At 43.1% G+C, this 19,831-nt stretch overlaps 1 protein-coding gene across 2 annotated transcripts in view; it reads right to left on the reverse strand.

Annotated features, from left to right (window-relative positions):
- The window catches only part of LOC115164695 (multiple epidermal growth factor-like domains protein 9), a 56,490-nt gene that overhangs the window by 26,598 nt on the left and 10,061 nt on the right, over nt 1-19,831 (reverse strand). The gene's annotated exons all lie outside the window — the stretch shown is intronic.

Here is a 19,831-nt window from a genome sequence, read left to right on the forward strand (position 1 = left end):
TGGAAATACCCTCTGTGGTCCAAGGTCATTGATGACTGCTCATCTGCAATGTAGAGACCGGTGTGTCTGTTGTCCCTTGTGTCTGTGCTCTTGTAGAATACTGGTTGAGGTGTGGAGATGTAGTTAATTATTCCTTGCCCACAAACATTTGACCACCCATCAGAGATGATTGCAATACAGTCTGCTTTCTCTATGATTTGCTTGACCTTCACTTGTACTCTGTTGAACTCTGCATCCAGCAAATGAGTAGATAAAGCATGTCTGGTTGGAGGGGTGTATGCTGGGCGAAGAACATTCAGAAATATCTTCCAATACACATTGCCTGTGAGCATCAGAGGTGAACCAGTTGCATACACAGCTTGAGCAAGACATTCAACAATATTTCTCTGACTACGTTCCTCCATTTGAGTCAAAACAACTTCTGATTCTGATTCCAGGACCATGAGCTGTTGCTATCGATAAGGTGTCTGATTCATAATTTTCACCTCGAATAGAAGTAGAGGGACCTTTGTCAGAGGTTGCTTGTTGTGAGCACTGAGGGAACTTTATGTACTTGCCCAGATGATTCTGCATCTTTGTTGCATTCTTCACATATGATTTGGCACAGTTTTTGCAAATGTACACAGCTTTTCCTTCTACATTAGCTGCAGTGAAATGTTTCCACACATCAGATAGTGCCCGTGGCATTTTCCTGTAAAGATTAGATTTTTTTTTTTTTAAACAAATACAATTCCATGTACAGATAAATAGGTAAGTAGTTAGATTAAACAACTCCTTTGTAAGATAAATGTTTTAAAATGAAACATGTATAGAAACAGGTGAATTAACACTCAGTTAGCAGGCTCAAGCAAGCTAAAACCCACACGGTAGCAAAAACTAACTAGCAGAAATTGTTAAGTTAGAAATGATTTAAACACACTTTGCTGTAGGCTACTATTTACTAGTTAACAAAACAGCATGTACTTCATATAAAATATATTCACCCCACCCAGTATTGTAATCAAAACTTACCAGAAAGCATGTAGTCCTTGGCTCAGACAGTGTAGTAGTGTGGGCTCAATAGCATCTCATTAGTGTGCAAGATCTTGAGAATCAGCTGGACATGTGATGGAAGAGTACACTGCACATGTGATGGAAGAATGGACTGTGCATGCAGAGGGTTCCAATTCCATTGAATTGGGGATAGTTTAACCAAAATATGCCACAAGACCTAGAATTGCCTTATGTGTATCCCGTAAAAAGGTTTACCTAAAGTTTTCGACCCTTTGCAACCATAGTAATACCACGTTTCAAGCAGACCACAATAGTCCCTGTGCCCAAGAAAGCGAAGGTAACATGCCTAAACGTCGGTAGCCATGAAGTGCTTTGACTCACATTAACACCATCATCCCGGAAACCCTAGACCCACTCCAATTCGCATTCCGCCCCCCAAAAATCCACAGATGACGCAATTGCACTCCACACTGCCCTTAACTTCTTTGGGATAGAAAACGGTATTTTGACATCCGGATGAAAAGCGTGCCCAAAGTAAACTGCCTGCTACTCAGGCCCAGAAGCTAGGATATGCATATAATTGGTAGATATGGATAGAAAACTCTAAAATTTCTAAAACTGTTAAAATAATGTCTGAGTATAACAGAACTCAAATGGCAGGCGAAACCCCGAAGACAAACCATCCAACACCAAAACACAAATCATCCTACCACTGTTATAATAGGGCGAAATCATGCCCGATTGCAGTTCCTAGGGCTTCCACTAGATGTCAACAGTCTTTAGAAAGGGTTTCAGGCTGGTTTTTGGAAAAATGAGCCAGAAATATAATTTTTCTGGGTGGCTCCCATTTTGGCTGTAGTGTTTCCAAGCGCGTGAATGAGAGCGTGTTCTTTGGTATTTTTCTCCGGTAAAGACAATAACGATTCTCCGTCTTAAATTTTATTGTTTATTTGCGTATTAGGGTACCTATTGTTTGATTATAAACGTTGATTGACTTGTTTGGATAAGTTTATTGGTAATGTTTGGGATTCATTTTGTATGCATTTTGAAGGAGGGAAACCGAGTGGATTATTGACTGAAGTGCACCAGCTAAACTGAGTTTTTATGGATATAAAGAAGGACTTTATCGAACAAAAAGGACCATTTGTAATGTAACTGGGACATTTTGGAGTGCCAACAGAAGATCTTCAAAGGTAAAGCATATATTATATCGCTATTTCTGACTTTCGTGTCGCAACTCCCTGGTTGAAAATGATTTGTTATGCATTTGTGTGCTGGGCGCTGTTCTCAGATAATCTCATGGTTTGCTTTCGCCGTAAAGCCTTTTTGAAATCTGACATGGCGGCTGGATTAACAACAAGTTAAGCTTTATTTTGATGTATTGCAGTTGTGATTTAATGAAAGTGTAATATTTATAGTAATTTAATTTGAATTTGGTGCTGTGCAATTTCACAGCTAGCGTCCCACTAATCCGCAAGAAGTTAGCCACCTGGACAAAAGGAACACTTGTGAGAATGCACTCTGACTATAGCTCAGCGTTCAACACCATAGTGCCCACAAAGCTCATCACTAAGCTAAGGACCCTGGGACTAAAAACCTCTCTCTGCAACTGGATCCTGGACTTCCTGACGGGCCGCCCCCAGGTGTTAAGGGTAGGCAACAACACATCTGTCATGCTGATCCTCAACACTGGGGCCCGTGCTTAGTCCCCTCCTGTACTCCCTGTTCACCCACGAATGCATGGCCAAGCACTACTCTAACACCATCATTAAGTTTGCTGACGACACAACAGTGGTAAGCCTGATCACAGACAACGATGAGACAGCCTATAGGGAGGAGGTCAGATACCTAGCAGTCTGGTGTCAGGAAAACAACCTCTCCCTCAATGTGAGCAAGACAAAGGAGCTGATCGTGGACTACAGGAAAAGGAGGGCCGAACAGGCCCCCATTAACATCAACGAGGCTGTAATTAACATTGACAAGGCTGTAGTGGAGCGGGTCGAGAGTTTCAAGTTCCTTGGTGTCCAAATCACCAACAAACTATCATGGTCCAAACACACCAAGACAGTCGTGAAGAGGGCACGACAACATCTTTTCCCTCTCAGGAGACTGAAAAGATTTGACATGGGTCCCCAGGTCCTCAAAACGTTCTACAGCTGCACCATTGAGAGCATCCTGACTGGTTGCATCACCGCCTGGTATGGCAATTGCATGACATCTGACCACAAGGCGCTACAGAGGGTAGTGCATATGGACCAGTACATCACTGGGGCCAAGCTTCCTGCTATCCAGGACCTATATAATAGGCGGTGTCAGAGGAAGGCCCAAAAAATGGTCAAAGACTCCAGTCACTCAAGTCATAGACTGTTTTCTCTCCAACCGCACGACAAGCAGTACCGGAGCGCCAAAAGGCTCCTTAACCTGTTGGGGCTAGGGGGCAGTATTTTCACGGCCGGATGAAAAACGTACCCAATTTAAAACAGGTTACTACTCTGGCCCAGAAAATAGAATATGCATATTATTAGTAGATTTGGATAGAAAACACTCTGAAGTTTCTAAAACTGTTTGAATGGTGTCTGTGTATAACAGAACTCATATGGCAGGCAAAAAACCTGAGAAAAATTGAATCAGGAAGTGGGAGAAACTCTTCCATTGGCTGTCAACAATCTTTAGGAACTGGGTTCATCCGTCACCTGTTACCGGGCAGAAAATTGTGGCTCAGTCAATCACTGGCCAGTCTGAGGACAGGTGTCTTATGACGCGCATGCACGTGACTTCGTTGTTTTTTATTTTTCTTCTGGGATGAATACCTATTCCCCGGTTGTAAAATTATCACAATTTTACGTTAAATACCCTAAAGGGTTGATTGTAAACATCGTTTGACGCGTTTCTACAAATGGTAGTGGAACTTTTGACCATTTCGTCTTCTGTTCTGGATGGGTCAACAAAATGGACGTATTTGGACATAAATGATGGACTTTGCAGAACAAATGAACATTTCTTGTGGAAGTGGGTGCCCTTCCGAGTACATTCCGCCGAAGATCAGCAAAGGTAAGAAAATATTTTGAACATATTTTTAGAGATTTGTCGATGCCGTGGTTGTAGGCTAACTGTAGCTTAGCATTGAAGGCTAAGTTCTATACTCAGAATATTGAACAATGTGCTTTTTCCGTAAAGTTATTTTGAAATCTGACAAAGTGGTTCCATAAAGGAGTAGATTATCTCTAATTCTTTAAATAATTGTTATACTTTTACAGAACTCATAAACGTTGACAAAATTTGTGTGCCTATTCACTGGTAGTTAAGGGGAGAAAACATTTTCTGAACGTCACGCGCCAATGTAAAAATTGGGTTTTTGGATATAAATATGAACTTGATCGAACAAAAAATGCATGCATTGTCTAACATGATGTCCTAGGAGTGTCATCTGATGAAGATTGTCAAAGGTTAGTGCTTAATTTTAGCTGTATATCTGGTTTTGTGACAGCTATCCGTGCTTGGAAAATGTTTTTTTTTTTTTTTGCTAATGTGCTATGCTAAAATAATCAGTTTTGCTTTCACCGTAAAGCTTTTTTGAAATCGGACAATGTGATTGTATTAATGAGTAGAGTATCTTTAAAATGCCGTATAATACTTGAATTTACATTTTTCGATTTTTTTTATTTTTATTTTGCGCCGTGCTATCTCACTGGTTGTTGTCCAACCAATCCCGTTAACGGGATTTTATCCTCTAGAGGTTAACAGCTTCATCCCCCAAGCCATAAAACTGCTGAACAATTAATCAAATGGCCAGCCGGACTATTTACATTGACACCAACACCTTTGTTTTTACACTGCTGCTACTCACTGTTCATTATCTATGCATAGTCACTTTACCCCTACCTACATGTACAAATTACCTTGACTAACCTGTACCTCCGCACATTGACTCGGTACCGGTACTCCCTGTATATAGTATCGTTATTTTATTGCAAATTTTTTATTTTAGTTTATTTTGTAAATATTTTCTTAACTCTTTCTCGAACTGCATTGTTGGTTAAGGGCTTGTAAGTAAGCATTTCACAATAAGGTCTACACCGGTTGTATTCGGCGCATGTGACAAATACAATTTGATTTGAATCACGTCGACAATCGACTGGAAAATCATTTCGATCCTTGTCATATGAAGATAAACTATAGATAAAACGTATCGGTAGTCATTGGCCATTGGATATAAACATTACACAACAAGTTAGAAATCGCAAATTCAACAATGAGTGATTTGGAAGGAATCAGTGGCTAACTGCAAGCATTGCAAAGCAATCACTAGCCTGCTATTCAGTGGAGTGGGTGTGTGATCCAAGTCTGGGTTTAAGGGTTTCTTTTCCAAGGTTAAAAGGATCAACTTTTAAAACCATGAGCCAGAAAAGGTTGAATACATTGGCCATGCAGTCAATCGAGCATGACTTACAGTTGAAGTCAGAAGTTTATATACACTTAGGTTGGAGTCATTAAAACTCGTTTTTCAACCACTCCACAAATTTCTTGTTAACAAACTATAGTTTTGGCAAGTCGGTTAGGAGATCTACTTTGTGCATGACACAAGTCATTTTTCCAACAATTGTTTACGGACAGATTATTTCACTTAGAATTCACTGTATCACAATTCCAGTGGGTCAGAAGTTTACATACTTAGTTGACTGCCTTTAAACAGCTTGGAAAATTCCAGAAAATGATGTGATGACTATAGAAGCTTCTAATAGGCTAATTGACATCATTTGAGTCAATTGGAGGTGTACCTGTGGATGTATTCCAAGGCCTACCTTCAAACTCGGTGCCTCTTTACTTGACATCATGTGAAAATCAAAATAAATCAGCCAAGATCTCAGAAAAGAAGTTGTAGACCTCCACAAGTCTGGTTCATCCTTGGGAGCAATTTCCAAAACGCCTGAAGGTACCACGTTCATCTGTACAAACAATAGTACGCAAGTATAAACACCATGGGACCACGCAGCCGTCATACCGCTCAGGAAGGAGACGCGTTCTGTCTCCTAGAGATGAACGTACTTTGGTGCGAAAAGTGCAAATCAATCCCAGAACAACAGCAAAGGACCTTGTGAAGATGCTGGAGGAAACAGGTACAAAAGTATCTATATCCACAGTAAAACGAGTCCTATATCGACATAACCTGAAAGGCCGCTCAGCAAGGAAGAAGCCACTGCTCCAAAACCGCCATAAAAAAACCCAGTCTACAGTTTGCAACTGCACATGGGGACAAAGATCATACTTTTTGGAGAAATGTCCTCTGGTCTGATGAAACAAAAATAGAACTGTTTGGCCAAAATGACCATCGTTATGTTTGGAAGAAAAAGGGGGAGGCTTGCAAGCCGAAGAACACCATCCCAACTGTGAAGCACGGGGGTGGCAGCATCATGTTGTGGGGGTGCTTTGCTGCTGGAGGGACGTGTGCACTTCACAAAATAGATGGAACAGCTCAAGACAGTCAGGAAGTTAAAGCTTGGTCGCAAATGCGTCTTCCAAATGAACAATGACCCCAAGCATACTTCCAAAGTTGTGGCAAAATGGCAGAGTCAAGGTGTTGGAGTGGCCATCACAAAGCCCTGACCTCAATCCTATAGAACATTTGTGGGCAGAACTGAAAAAGCGTGTGCGAGCAAGGAGGCCTACAAACCTGACTTAGTTACACCAGCTCTGTCAGGAGAAATGGTTCAAAATTCACCCAACTTATTGTGGGAAGCTTGTGGAAGGCTACCCAAAACTTTGCACCTAAGTTAAACAATTTAAAGGCAATGCTACCAAATACTAATTGAGTATATGTAAACTTCTGACCCACTGGTAATCTGATGAAAGAAATAAAAGCTGAAATAAATCACTCTTATATTATTCTGATATTTCACATTCTTAAAATAAAGTGGTGATCCTAACTGACCTAAAACAGGGAATTTCTACTAGGATTAAATGTCAGGAATTGTGAAACTGAGTTTAAAATGTATTTGGCTAAGGTGTATGTAAACTTCCAACTGTATGTCATGTTCAAAACAACTGCAAACTCAGAACTGGGAAATCTCAGACTTCAGTGAGTTCAAGACAACTCGTAACTCAGGGAAGAAAAAAAAACTAGCTCCGACTGGGAAAATAAGTTTTGAACGGTCATCCAACTCTTTCTAGAGCTCCAACCTGAAGTTCTGTCATGGCCTGATCTGTTTCAGCTGTCCTTGTGCTTGTCTCCACCTCACCTCCAGGTGTCACTCATCTTCCCCACTTATCCCCTGGGTATTTATACCTGTGTTTTCTGTCTGTCTGGGTCAGTTCGTCTTCTTTGTTCAAGTCAACCAGCGTTTTGTCTCAGCTCCTGCTTTTACCCACTCTTTTTCTCGTCCTCCTGGTTTTGACCCTGCCCTATTCCGACTGAGCCTGCCTGCCGTCCTGTGCCCCTACTCTGGATTACCAACCTCTGCCTGACCTGACCCTGAGACTGCCGTCCTGTACCTTGTCCCCACTACTCTGGATTATCGACCCCTGCCTGCCTTGACCTGTCGTTTGCCTGCCCCTGTTGTTACAATAAACATTGTTACTTCACACATTTTGCACTTGGGTGTTTCCTGAAACCTGAAAGATCACTAACGTCATGTTAACCTTCTTTTCTTTTTTTCCCCAGTTGTCTTGAAAGCACCATAAATCCAGAGAATGACAGACCTTTTTGCCAGAATTTGCCCACAATGACTGCCGCGCCATCTTCCTGTTCCAGTGAGCAAAGCACAACAAGGCGAGTCAAAAAATGTCTTATGCTGCTACATAAATTATGTAATATGCCCCCTTTTGGTCCCTTTCCCCCTCATAACTTAGCCTACTGTTCTGACTTGGTGGTACACATGTAGCCTATAGCCTGTTTTAGAGAAATGTCATCATTGAATATTGTAAGAGCTTTCTTTGTGTGCTTATATTCCCCCTTTATTTATTCTACGGTTCTGAGTTGGTGAACAGGGAGAATACTGTAAGAACGGCCCATGTTCTGAATTCTGTTGCTGTACATTTCAAAAGTGCTGAACAACTAATTATATTGACTACGTCTGTCCTAGCTCGGTCATTAATGCCTTAATCAAAATTAGGGATAGCCTAATTTGTACATCTCAATTGTCAGTAGAAACCACATTTCTTTAACCTCTCTAGGGGGTGTGGGACGCTACAGTCCCACCTGGCCAACATCCGGTGAAATTGCAGAGCGCCAAATTCAAATTAAATTACTATAAATATTTAACTTTCATAAAATCCCAAGTGCAATACATCAAAATAAAGCTTATCTTGTTGTTAATCCAGCCGCCGTGTCAGATTTCAAAAGACTTTACGGCGAAAGAAAACCATGCGATTATCTGAGAACAGCGCCCAGCAGACAAATCATTACAAACAGTAACCAGCCAAGTAGGAGTAACAAAAGTCAGAAATAACAATAATATTGATCACTTGCCTTTGATGATGTTCATATGGTTGCACTCCCAAGACTCCATGTTACACAAATGTTTGTTTTGTTCGATAAAGTCCCTCTTTATACGATGGTTCATTTTGTTCAGTAATCCATTGGAACAAAGCGTAGTCACAGCAGGCAGACGAAAAATCTAAAAAGTACCATAAAAGTTTGTAGAAACATGTCAAACGATGTTTATAATCAATCCTCAGGTTGATTTCGGTATAAATAATCAATCATATTTCAACCGGACAATAGCTTCGTCAATAGAAAAGGCAAAACAAGAAAGGCGCACTCCCGGTCATGCGCAGGACTCATGTCTGGAAATTTCCACTGTCCTCTCATTGAAAGTGGTGTTTCTCCCTCATTTTTCAGAGTAAAAGCCTGAAACAATGCCTAAAGACTGGCCACATGTTGTGGAAGCCATAGGGATTGTGAACTGGGTCATAAGTCTTTGTATGGTGGATAGGCTTTCAATGGAAAAACAGACATTTCAAAATAATAGCACTTGGACAGATTTTTTTGTTGTTGCCATATCAGTTCTGTTATACTCAATATTATTTTAACAGTTTGAAACTTGTGTTTTCTATCCAAATCTACCAATTATATGCATATCCTAGCTTCTGGGCCTGAGTAGCAGGCAGTTTACTTTGGGCACGCTTTTCATCCAAAATTCCGAATGCTGCCCCCTACCCTAGTGAGGTTAAGCAAGTCTATCACGTGGAAACAGGAGACACAGGGCTGTGAGACATGGTTTTAATTCTAGACACAGGAAAGGTGCCGGCGCATCTGGCTTGACCTTGTTGGATACCGGTCGGTGCTGCGGAAGCAAAGTGGCCCGGGTCTTACTGAACCCCTCCCAGATGTCCTGGTACTCCGCGGGAATGGCGGAGAGGTCCGGGAAAATTTCAAAGCCCCCAGGAAGACGTCCCGGGCAGGCAGAGCTGACTTCAGGCAATGAGTGTGGCAGAACGGGCTCCAGCCCACGATGGCACCAGTAGACCAGTCAATCGAGGGATTGTGTCGCTGAAGCCAAGAGAATCCCACTACCACGGGAACTGCAGAGACTCAATTAACAGGAATTGGATCGTCTAGCTGTGGTTCCCTGACACTTGTAGGTTGATGGGGGTGGTATAATGGGTGACCCGGCCTATAGAGTGCCCGTCCAGCGCTCTAACATCTATGGGAATGGAGAGGGTTTGAGTGGGGATGCCCAGCTCGGACGCCAGGATAACATCCATAAGACTTATCGGCCCACGAGTCGATGAGTATCTGGAGAGACTTGGACTGGTCGCCCCCACAGCAGGGTGGTATGGAGAAGGGGCCGAGTAAGGGGAGAAGCAAAATTATCCTTAAGACCCACCAGAGCACATTCCTACCAATGAGCTAGGTCTCTTGAAGGGACAGGTAGACACATAATGACTGGCAGTACTGCAATACAGACAACTCTGGGTGTTAAGTCTGCGTCCGCGTTCGGCTGGAGACAGCCTAGCCCTGCCGAGCTGCATCGGCTCGGGAAGAGGCAAATCGGCTGTCTTCGGAGGCTCTTGGAAAAACTCGGGGTAGCTCGGATCCTCTCGGGGACATAGACGCTGGGGACTTCCGGAGTTCATCAGATGCAAGGTGGGACCCTTGAGTGAGCAATTGGGACCGCTATCAGACCTCTTCTCCTTCCTACGTTCCCATAGCGACCATCAATCCGGATGGTTAAAGCGATGAGTGAGTGAGATCCGTTGGTAGTTCCTGGGCTGGAAGCTCGTCCTTTACTTCCTCCGATAATCCGTGCAGGAAGGTGTCGAACAGCGCTTCCGGGTTCTCTGCTGCTAGCGTGTGGAAATCGACTGCATAGTCTGCCACACTGAGGGAGTCCTGCCGAAGCTGGAGTAACTTCCGGGCAGCCTCTCCCCCGGACACTGGAACCTCAAATTTTTTCCACCTCCGCCACAAATTCCTCCAGACTGAGGCAGACGGTGGATTGTTTCTCCCACACCGCCGTGGCCCAGGTGAGTGCCCTCCCGGACATCAGCATAATGATGTACGCTATCCTCGAGCGGTCCGAGGGGAACGGCTACCCGCCGGGTTACTGAGGGGCTGGAAGATTACCGTCGTGGTTAGCTGCCTAGTAGGCAACCCATGGAATTTCTCCCGCAATTCATCCAATGCTAGGTTGTGACGTTCGGCCATGGCATGGAACTCTTCCATCAGACCGCGAAGCAACTCCTCGTGCCTACCAATGGTGGCTCCTTGGGAGGTGATGGCGTTGCGGAGCTGGTCCAAGTCTGCTGGGTCAGTCGTACTATCAGGTAAGACCCAAGTGCAGACTGTGTTGAAGTAACAATGTGTATTGCAACAGCAGGGGCAGGCAAATGACAGGTCAAGGCAGGCAGGGGTCAATAATCCATAGTAGTGGGACCAAGGTACAGGACGGCAGGCAGGACCAGGGTCAGGTCAGGCAGAGGTTAGTAATCCAGAGTAGGGGCAAAGGCACAGGATGGCAGGCAGGCTCAGAGTCAGGACAGGCAAGGGTCAAAACCAGGAGGGCGAGAAAAAGGGAGACTGGGGAAAAACAGGAACTGAGACAAAAACGTTGGTTGACTTGACAAACAAGACGAGCTGGCAACAGACAAACAGAGAACCCAGGTGATAATGGGGAAGATGAGCGGCACCTGGTGGTGGGGTGGAGACAAGCACAACGACAGGTGAAACAGATCAGGGTGTGACAGCCATATCAGCTATGTTTTTTTGAAAGGCAGTAAACTGTTTCGCTGCCAGACAAGGCTCCGCTGAAAGCCATGTGTAGCAGTGGTAAGGATTCATTCCATGGTGCTGAAAAGAAAGCTCTGCTTTTGGGACAGATTTATGTAGGCCCTAACAGTTTGTGTGCACCATTTGTCACCATTATAGTGCAATTAATGTATTGTTTAGTCTTATGTAGTGGCTTTGCTTGGGGAGTTTGCCCCACCAAGATGTACATGCTCAAATCGCCACTGATTGAGGCCCAAGATGAATCAGAGTACAAGAGCTAGTCGGGAGTACGAACTGGTATAAAACCCATCCTGTTTGGCTGAGGATTGGCATCAAATCACGTTCACATGTTAAGGTTGGGCAATTCCATGGTAATGGAATTATGGTGGGATTCAGTATTTGATTTCAATGGTTTTTGTTTGGTATAGATTTCAGCATAATTCCGTTAGCATGGAATTGACCAGTTGCTAACGCACATCATGATTTAGAAAAGTGTTAAAGAAAAGACTGGCCAGGTTCATGCATGTTTCACCTCCTGCATTCGGCTGTCTGTATATGTGCAGTGTGCACATACTGTATGTGCTAATGAGCATATTGTCAGCCTAATGGGTACAGGTCAAGTCATGATCACTAATCATCATGCCTGAAAACACGAGCTCACAGCTCAGTAGCTTTTGTTTTGACTGATGAGCCCTGTGGCCAAGGATATATTCCCCGTTTGTTGTTGTTGGACCCCTGTGGATTTATTTTGGTAAAGAGCACAGCGGGGACGCAGTAAAATATAGCTTCTTACAGACGAGTGAATTAAAAAGTAGCAACTTCCTACCAACATGGTCTGGGAGCCAAGCAGATTCTTATTGCAATATAGTGGCGCTACCAAGAGGAGCTCATCCTTCCTATGCAAGATAACAACTGAAACAGTACATCTCATACCGTACTATATCCACATAGAGTACCTCATCCTCAACTACTTTCAAATCCAATTTTATTAGTCACATGCACCGAATACAACAGGTGTAGACCTTCCAGTGAAATGCTTACTCACGTGCCTCTAAAGAACAGTGCAGTTTCAAAAAATATGGATAAGAATAAGAGAAAAGTAACAAGTAATTAAAGAGCAGCAGTAAAAAATCATATATACAGGGGAGTCAATGTGCGGGGGCACCAGTTAGTTGAGGTAGTATGTACATGTAGGTTGAGTTATTTAAAGTGACTATGAATAGATGACAGAGAGTGGCAGTGATGTGGAGAGGCAATACAAATAGTCTGGGTAGCCATTTGATTAGATGTTCAGGAGTCTTATGGCTTGGGGGTAGAAGCTGTTTAGAAGCCTCTTGGACCTAGACTTGGCACTCCGGTACCGCTTGCCGTGTGGTAGCAGAGAGAACAGTCTATGACTAGGGTGGCTGGAGTCTTTGACCATTTTTAGGGCCTTCCTCTGACACCACCTGGTATAGAGGTCCTAAATGGCAGGAAGCTAGGCCCCAGTGATGTACTGGGCCGTTCACACTACCCTCTGTAGTGCCATGCGGTCGGAGGCCGAGCAGTTGCCATACCAGGCAGTGATGCAACCAGTCAGGATGCTCTCGATGGTGCAGCTGTAGAACCTTTTAAGGATCTGAGGACCCATGCGAAATCTTTTCATTTGATTGACCCCATTTTGGTCTTTATGAAGAGAACTGTGGCACTACTAGAGACACTTTACAGATCAGAAATATGCTCATCCTAGATCCGATCAGCTCATATGTCCTTGAGGAAATGCGAAGAAATCCCAGGCAGGCAGCTCTGATCCAGACGTCTGCAAGCCTATTACATCCTGGTCCTCCCCCAGGTTCCAGGCTGGATCAGGTCAGTATGCTGTGATCTGGAACCAATAGGTTATAAATGTAATCCAAGCCCTCTGTTCCTGGCCATGCAATTAAATAGACCTAAGTGAGAACAACACACAGACACACTGACAAAGTTCCAATAGCAAATGTGATAGAATGCCAAAGTTAAATATGAGTAGGACTAGAACTGTAATACAGAAAGGCTGGACGGTCCATCAGTATATGAGAGAAATCCCCTAAAGCGTGAGGCTGGGGGGTCTGGGAGCCAGCTAATCTGTGTAAATCACAGTGCTTACCAGCTGGGAGAGAGCTGGCCTGGCCTAGGTTAGACCACTGCTACATTAGCTGGGTTAGCACTGTTGGCTCAGACTGTCTGAGCAGGATCATATTATGTGTGGTAGTATTATTGTGTGCGGGCAGGACTAGCCCCATATGTCCCTGCCCTCAGAATAACCCCCTGGCCTAGTTGCCCTTTCACCCACTTCTCACTTGATCTATCTATACTGCAGGGTTCCCCAACTGGCTGCCCGCAGTGATTTATTTTTAACAGCACTATTTTTTTAATAAATACCGTTTTTATTTTTTATTGTTGGACATAAGACAGTAAAAACACCAGCAAATCAGCTCTAAGTGATTTGTAATTATGGAAATCTGTTCCAAAGTATTATTTTCCAAAGTATTCCCATGCATATTAGAGAGATGGTTTGAAATGATTATGTTTTAGTCAATATGTTTGGGCTTCTTGTGGTCAATCTGCAGTCTACAAATTATTTGTAATTATGTTCCAGCCCCCTGACCATCTGCTCAAGGAAAAGATGGTCCAGAGGCTGAATCTAGTTGGTGATCCCTGCTCTATTGATTCATTTTTTGTGGTAAATGAGAGAATGAGGCAACAGGTGGACATTTTTTTTTAATCCTATATAGGGTTGCAAAGCTACCGGTAATTTACCAAATTTACTGGAATCTTCTGTAATTTTCGTAATTAACAGACCATGGTAACTATGGTAACTTTGGTATTTTATACTTGAATAACTTAAGTTATTCATAGTATTTATTTTTTTATATCTGTGTCCATATTGTTTCTAGCGGATAGACCATATGGTTCAAAAGAAAATAGCCTTATTGAAAAAAGCATCTAATCAACAATGGAATTATCTTCAATGAAGTCTGCAACTCTTCCAACTATTGACTGTGTTCACAACTGCCACCAGCTTTGTGCCAAAACAAGGTAAAATAAATTAAAAAGTACATTAAAAAATGTTAAGGATATTTCATGCTGAAACCCTCATTTGGTACTCACTAAGTTGTTTTTTACTTAGGATAATGTTTCACAGCTTTGTCATTCTATTTATTATTTTCAAATCATATTTTAGTATTTTATATATTTTACATGTGATAAGGCCACACAGAGGGCCAGAGAAAATCAGACACCTGTGATAATTTGAGGTAATCAAAAAGGCCACTAGATGTCATCTGATAAAATAAAAACTTGAAAGTTACCAAAAGTCTGGTAGTTTACAGGTAAACTTTGAAAGTTTCTACTAATATACCCTCCCTTTGTAATCCTACAACGTGAGTCCTATGTACCGTGTATCCTTACATTCATGTATAAAACAGCAACATACATTTTGAATGTTCTGAATGTTTGTCATAGACTTACTTTAGCACAAAAAAATAAAAGCTATAGGTTGTCGACCTGCTGTATATTAAAAAAATATATATACAGTTGAAGTCAGAAGTTTACATACACTTAGGTTGGAGTCATTAACTTGTTTTTCAACCACTCCACAAATTTCTTGTTAACAAACTATAGTTTTGGCAAGTCGGTTAGGACATCTACTTTGTGCATGACACAAGTCCTTTTTCCAACAATTGTTTACAGACAGATTATTTCACTTATCGTTCACTGTATCACAATTGCAGTGGGTCAGAAGTTGACATACAGTAAGTTGACTGTGCCTTTAAACAGCTTGGAAAATTCCAGAAAATGATGTCATGGCTTTAGAAGCTTCTGATAGGCTAATTGACATAATTTGAGTCAATTGGAGATGTACCTGTGGATGTATTTCAAGGCCTACCTTCAAACTCAGTGCCTCTTTGCTTGACATCATGGGAAAAATCAAAAGAAATCAGCCAAGACCTCCACAAGTCTGGTTCATCCTTGGGAGCAATTTCCAAACGCCTGAAGGTACCACGTTCACCTGTACAAACAATAGTACGCAAGTATAAACACCTTGGGACCACACAGCCGTCATACCGCTCAGGAAGGAGACGCATTATGTCTCCTAGAGATGAACGTACTTTGGTGCGAAAAGTGCAAATCAATCCCAGAACAACAGCAAAAGACCTTGTGAAGATGCTGGAGGAAACGGGTACAAAAGTATCTATATCCACATTAAACAAGTCCTATATCGACATAACCTGACAGGCCGCTGAACAAGGAAGAAGCCACTGTTCCAAAACCTCCATTAAAAAAAGCCAGACTAAGGTTTGCAACTGCACATGGGGACAAAGATCGTACTTTTTGGAGAAATGTCCTCTGGTCTGATGAAACAAAAATAGAACTGTTTGGTCATAATGACCATCGTTATGTTTGGAGGAAAAAGGGGGATGCTTGCAAGCCGAAGAACACCATCCCAACTATGAAGCATGGGGGTGGCAGCATCATGTTGTGGGGGTGCTTTGCTGCAGGAGGGACTGGTGCACTTCACAAAATAGATGGCATCATGAGGTAAGAAAATGATGTGGACATATTGAAGCAACATCTCAAGACATCAGTCAGGAAGTTAAAGCTTGGTCGCAAATGGGTCTTCCAAATGAACAATGACCCCAAGCACACTTCCAAAGTTGTGGCAAAATGGCTTAAGGACAACAAAGTCAAGGTATTGGAGTGGCCATCACAAAGCCCTGACCTCAATCCTATAGAAAATTTGTGGGCAGAACTGAAAAAGCGTGTGGGAGCAATGAGGCCGACAATCCTGACTCAGTTACACCAGCTCTGTCAGGAGGAATGGGCCAAAATTCACCCAACTTATTGTGGGAAGCTTGTGGAAGGCTACCTGAAACATTTGACCCAAGTTAAACAATTTAAAGGCAATGCTACCAAATACTAATTGAGTGTATGTAAACTTCTGACCCACTGGGAATGTGATGAAAGAAATAAAAGCTGAAATAAATCAATCATTCTCTCTACTAATTTTCTGACATTTCACATTGTTAAACTAAAGTGGTGATCCTAACTGACCTAAGACAGGGAATTTTTACTCAGATTAAATGTCAGGAATTGTGAAAAACTAAGTTTAAATGTATTTGGCTAAGGTGTATGTAAACTTCTGACTTCAACTGTATTTTGTATTTTACCCTCTTTCTCCCCAATTTCATGATATCCAATTACAATCTTGTCTCAACGCTGCAACTCCCCAACGGGCTTGGGAGAGGCGTTGAGTCATGCGTCCTCCGAAACATGCCATGCCAAACCATACTTAACACCCGCTCGCTTAACCTGGAAGCCAGCTGCACCAATGTGTCGGAGGAAACACCGTTCAACTGACGAACGAAGTCAGTCTGCAGACTCCCTGGCCCGCCACAAGGAGTCGCTAGAGCACAATGAGCCAAGTAAAGCCCCCCTGCCAAACCCTCCCTTAACCCGGACGCTAGGCCAATTGTGAGCCACCATATGGGACTCCCGGTCACAGCCAATTTTGACACAGCCTGGGATTATACCCGGGTCTGTAGTGACACCTTAGACCACTGCGCCACTTGGGAGGCCCAACCTGCTGTATTTTCTGAATCACTGCCACTAGGCATTAGAAACAACCTGCTGTATATTCTGACAGCTGAATCACTGCCACTAGGCATTAGAAACATCACAAGGATTTCAAGGATGTTTACTCAGCTTTCTGACCAGACACATTCCTTTCAACGGTTTAAAATTAAAAATACGACAGCTATTTTTACCGTGTTCCTAAGCTACACACGCTGGTTCTCTCCAAGTCACACTCTTTCCCACAAACAAAGGCTGCATCTGGGGCAGTGTGTTGTTTTGCTCAAGATATGAGAACCAACCGAGGTACGGCAGCCCCACTGTCTCTCACTACAAAGACCAGGGGTATGGTGGCCAGGCCGGCCAGGCTGCTGAACAAGACCAGGAGGATAATGACTCCACAAGATGGATCCGGTATATCATAAACACTAGCTATTTGGAGCAGCTCTAACTTTACAACTTCCTGTGTGACAAGTTAAATGTACATTTCAGAGCAGTATCTTTATGCACAACAGCGTCTGCTAAATCAGTTATTCAAACAAGTTTGACTTCTAAACTACATCTCCCTGAGTTTTTGCCAAAGATGCAGTATATATGGACTCAAGTGTAAATTAATTCTGGCTTGGTAGCTAGAAATATCCTTTCAAATAGCTCTTTGTTGACTGTTGCTTGGTGCTTTCGTCCTCCATCAGCACCGGCCTGTACCCTACCTGCCCTAAGCTCTCTCCTGGCCTCTTACACTAAGTCTGAATTTGTCCTGCTAGGTGACCTAAACTGGGACGCGCTTAAACCACATGACCAAGTCCTAAAGCAATGGGACTCCCTAAATCTTCCTCAGATTATTACCAATCCCACAAGGTATGACTCCAAAACACCCAGAAAAGGCTACTCTCCTCGATGTTATCCTCACAAATAATCCTGATAGGTATCAGTCTGGTGTTTTCTGTAATGACCTTAGTGATCACTGTTTTACAGCCTGTGTTCGTAATGGGTGCTCAACCTGTCCTGATTTGTCATAGACGCTTGATAAAAAAACTTGAATGAGCAAGCCTTCCTTTATGAAGTCGCCTCTGTAAAATGGTATAGAATCAGCTTGAGCCCCTCTGTCAAAGACACTCTTTTTTGATATTTTCAGTGGTATTGTTAACAAACACGCCCCCATAAAGAACATGAGAATTAAAAACAGGTTCAGCCCCTGGTTCGACCGTGATCTTGAGTTTCTTCACCTCAAGAATTATTTTTGCCGAAAGGCTCGGCACATGCATACTCAGGACGACTGGCTATCGTTCAGGCAAATGACAAATAAGTGCACTCAGGCTATCCGGAAGGCCAAAGTTAGTTACTTTAAGGAGCAGTTCTCTCTCTGTGGGTCTAACCCCAAGAAGTTCTGTAAAACAGTTAAAGACCTGGAGAATAAACCCTCCTCACAGCTGCCCATGTTCCTTAATGTTGATGATGTGGTTGTTACTGACAAGAAGCACATGGCTGAGCTCTTTAAATTACCACTTCATTAAGTCAGGATTCCTATTTGACTCAGCCATGCCTCCTTGCCCGTCCAACATTTCCTCATCTCCCACCCCTTCTAATGTGACTATCCCCGATGCGTCTCCCTCTTTTCCCCCTGCAGGCAGTCACTGAGTCCGTGGTGCTAAAGGAGCTCCTTAAACTTGACCCCAAAAAATGGTTTAGACCCTTTCTTCTTTAAGGTTGCTGCCCCTATCATCGCTAAGCCTATGTCTCTCCTCTCTAGGGAGGTTCCCATTGCTTGGAAGCCAGCCACAGTTCATCCAATATTTAAAGGGGGAGATGAAGCTGATCCTAACTGTTATAGGCCAATTTCTATTTTGCCCTGTTTATCAAAAAAGTGATGGAAAAACTTGGCAATAATCAACTAACTGGCTTTCTTGATGTCTATAGTATTCTCTCGGGTATGCAATCTGGTTTCCGCTAAGATTACGGATGTGTCACTGCAACCTTAAAGGTCCTCAATGATGTCACCATTGCCCTTGGTTCTAAGCAATATTGTGCTGCTTTTTTGATACGGTAGACCATTCCATTCTTGTGGGCCGGCTATGGAGTATTGGTGTCTCTGAGGGGTCTTTGGCCTGGTTCGCTAACTACCTCAAAGAGTGCAGTGTATAAAGTCAGAATCTGCTGTCTCAGCCACTGCCTGTCAAGTGAGTACCCCAAGGCTCGGTCCTAGGCTCCACGCTCTTCTTAATTTATATCAACAACATAGCTCAGGCAGTAGGAAGCTCTCTCATCCATATATATGCAGATGATAGTCTTATACTCAGCTGGCCCCTCCCTGGATTTTGTGTTAAATGCTCTACAACAAAGATATTAGTGTCCAACAAGCTTTCTCTGCCCTTAACCTTGTTCTGAACACCTCCAAAACAAAGGTCATGTGGTTTGGTAAGAAGAATGCCCATCTTCCCAAAGGTGTGATTACTACCTCTGCGAGTTTAGAGCTTGAGGTAGTCACCTCATACAAGTACTTGGGAGTATGGCTAGACGGTACACTGTCCTTCTCTCAGCACATATCAAAGCTGCAGGCTAAAGTTACATGTAGACTTGGTTTCTTCTATCGTAATCTTTCACCCCAGCTGTCAAACTAACCCTGATTCAGATGACCATCCTACCCATGCTAGATTACGGAGACATAATTTATAGATCGGCAGGTAAGGTTGCTCTCGAGCGGATAGATGTTCTTTACCATTCGACCATCAGATTTGCCACCAATGCTCCTTATAGGACACATTACTGCACTCTATACTCCTCTGTAAACTGGTTATCTCTATATGCCTGTCGCAAGACCCACTGGTTGATGCCTATTTATAAAACTCTTTAGGCCTCACTCCCTCCTGTCTGAGTTATCTACTGCAGCCCTCATCCTCCACATACAACATCCGTTCTGCCAGTCACATTCTGTTAAAGGTCACCAAAGCATACACATCCCTGGGTCGCTCCTCTTTTCAGTTGGCTGCAGGTAGCGAATGGAACGAGCTGCAACCAACACTCAAACTGGACAGTTTTATC

This window comes from Salmo trutta, chromosome 27, assembly GCF_901001165.1.
Source record: "Salmo trutta chromosome 27, fSalTru1.1, whole genome shotgun sequence".
Lineage (NCBI taxonomy): Eukaryota > Metazoa > Chordata > Actinopteri > Salmoniformes > Salmonidae > Salmo > Salmo trutta.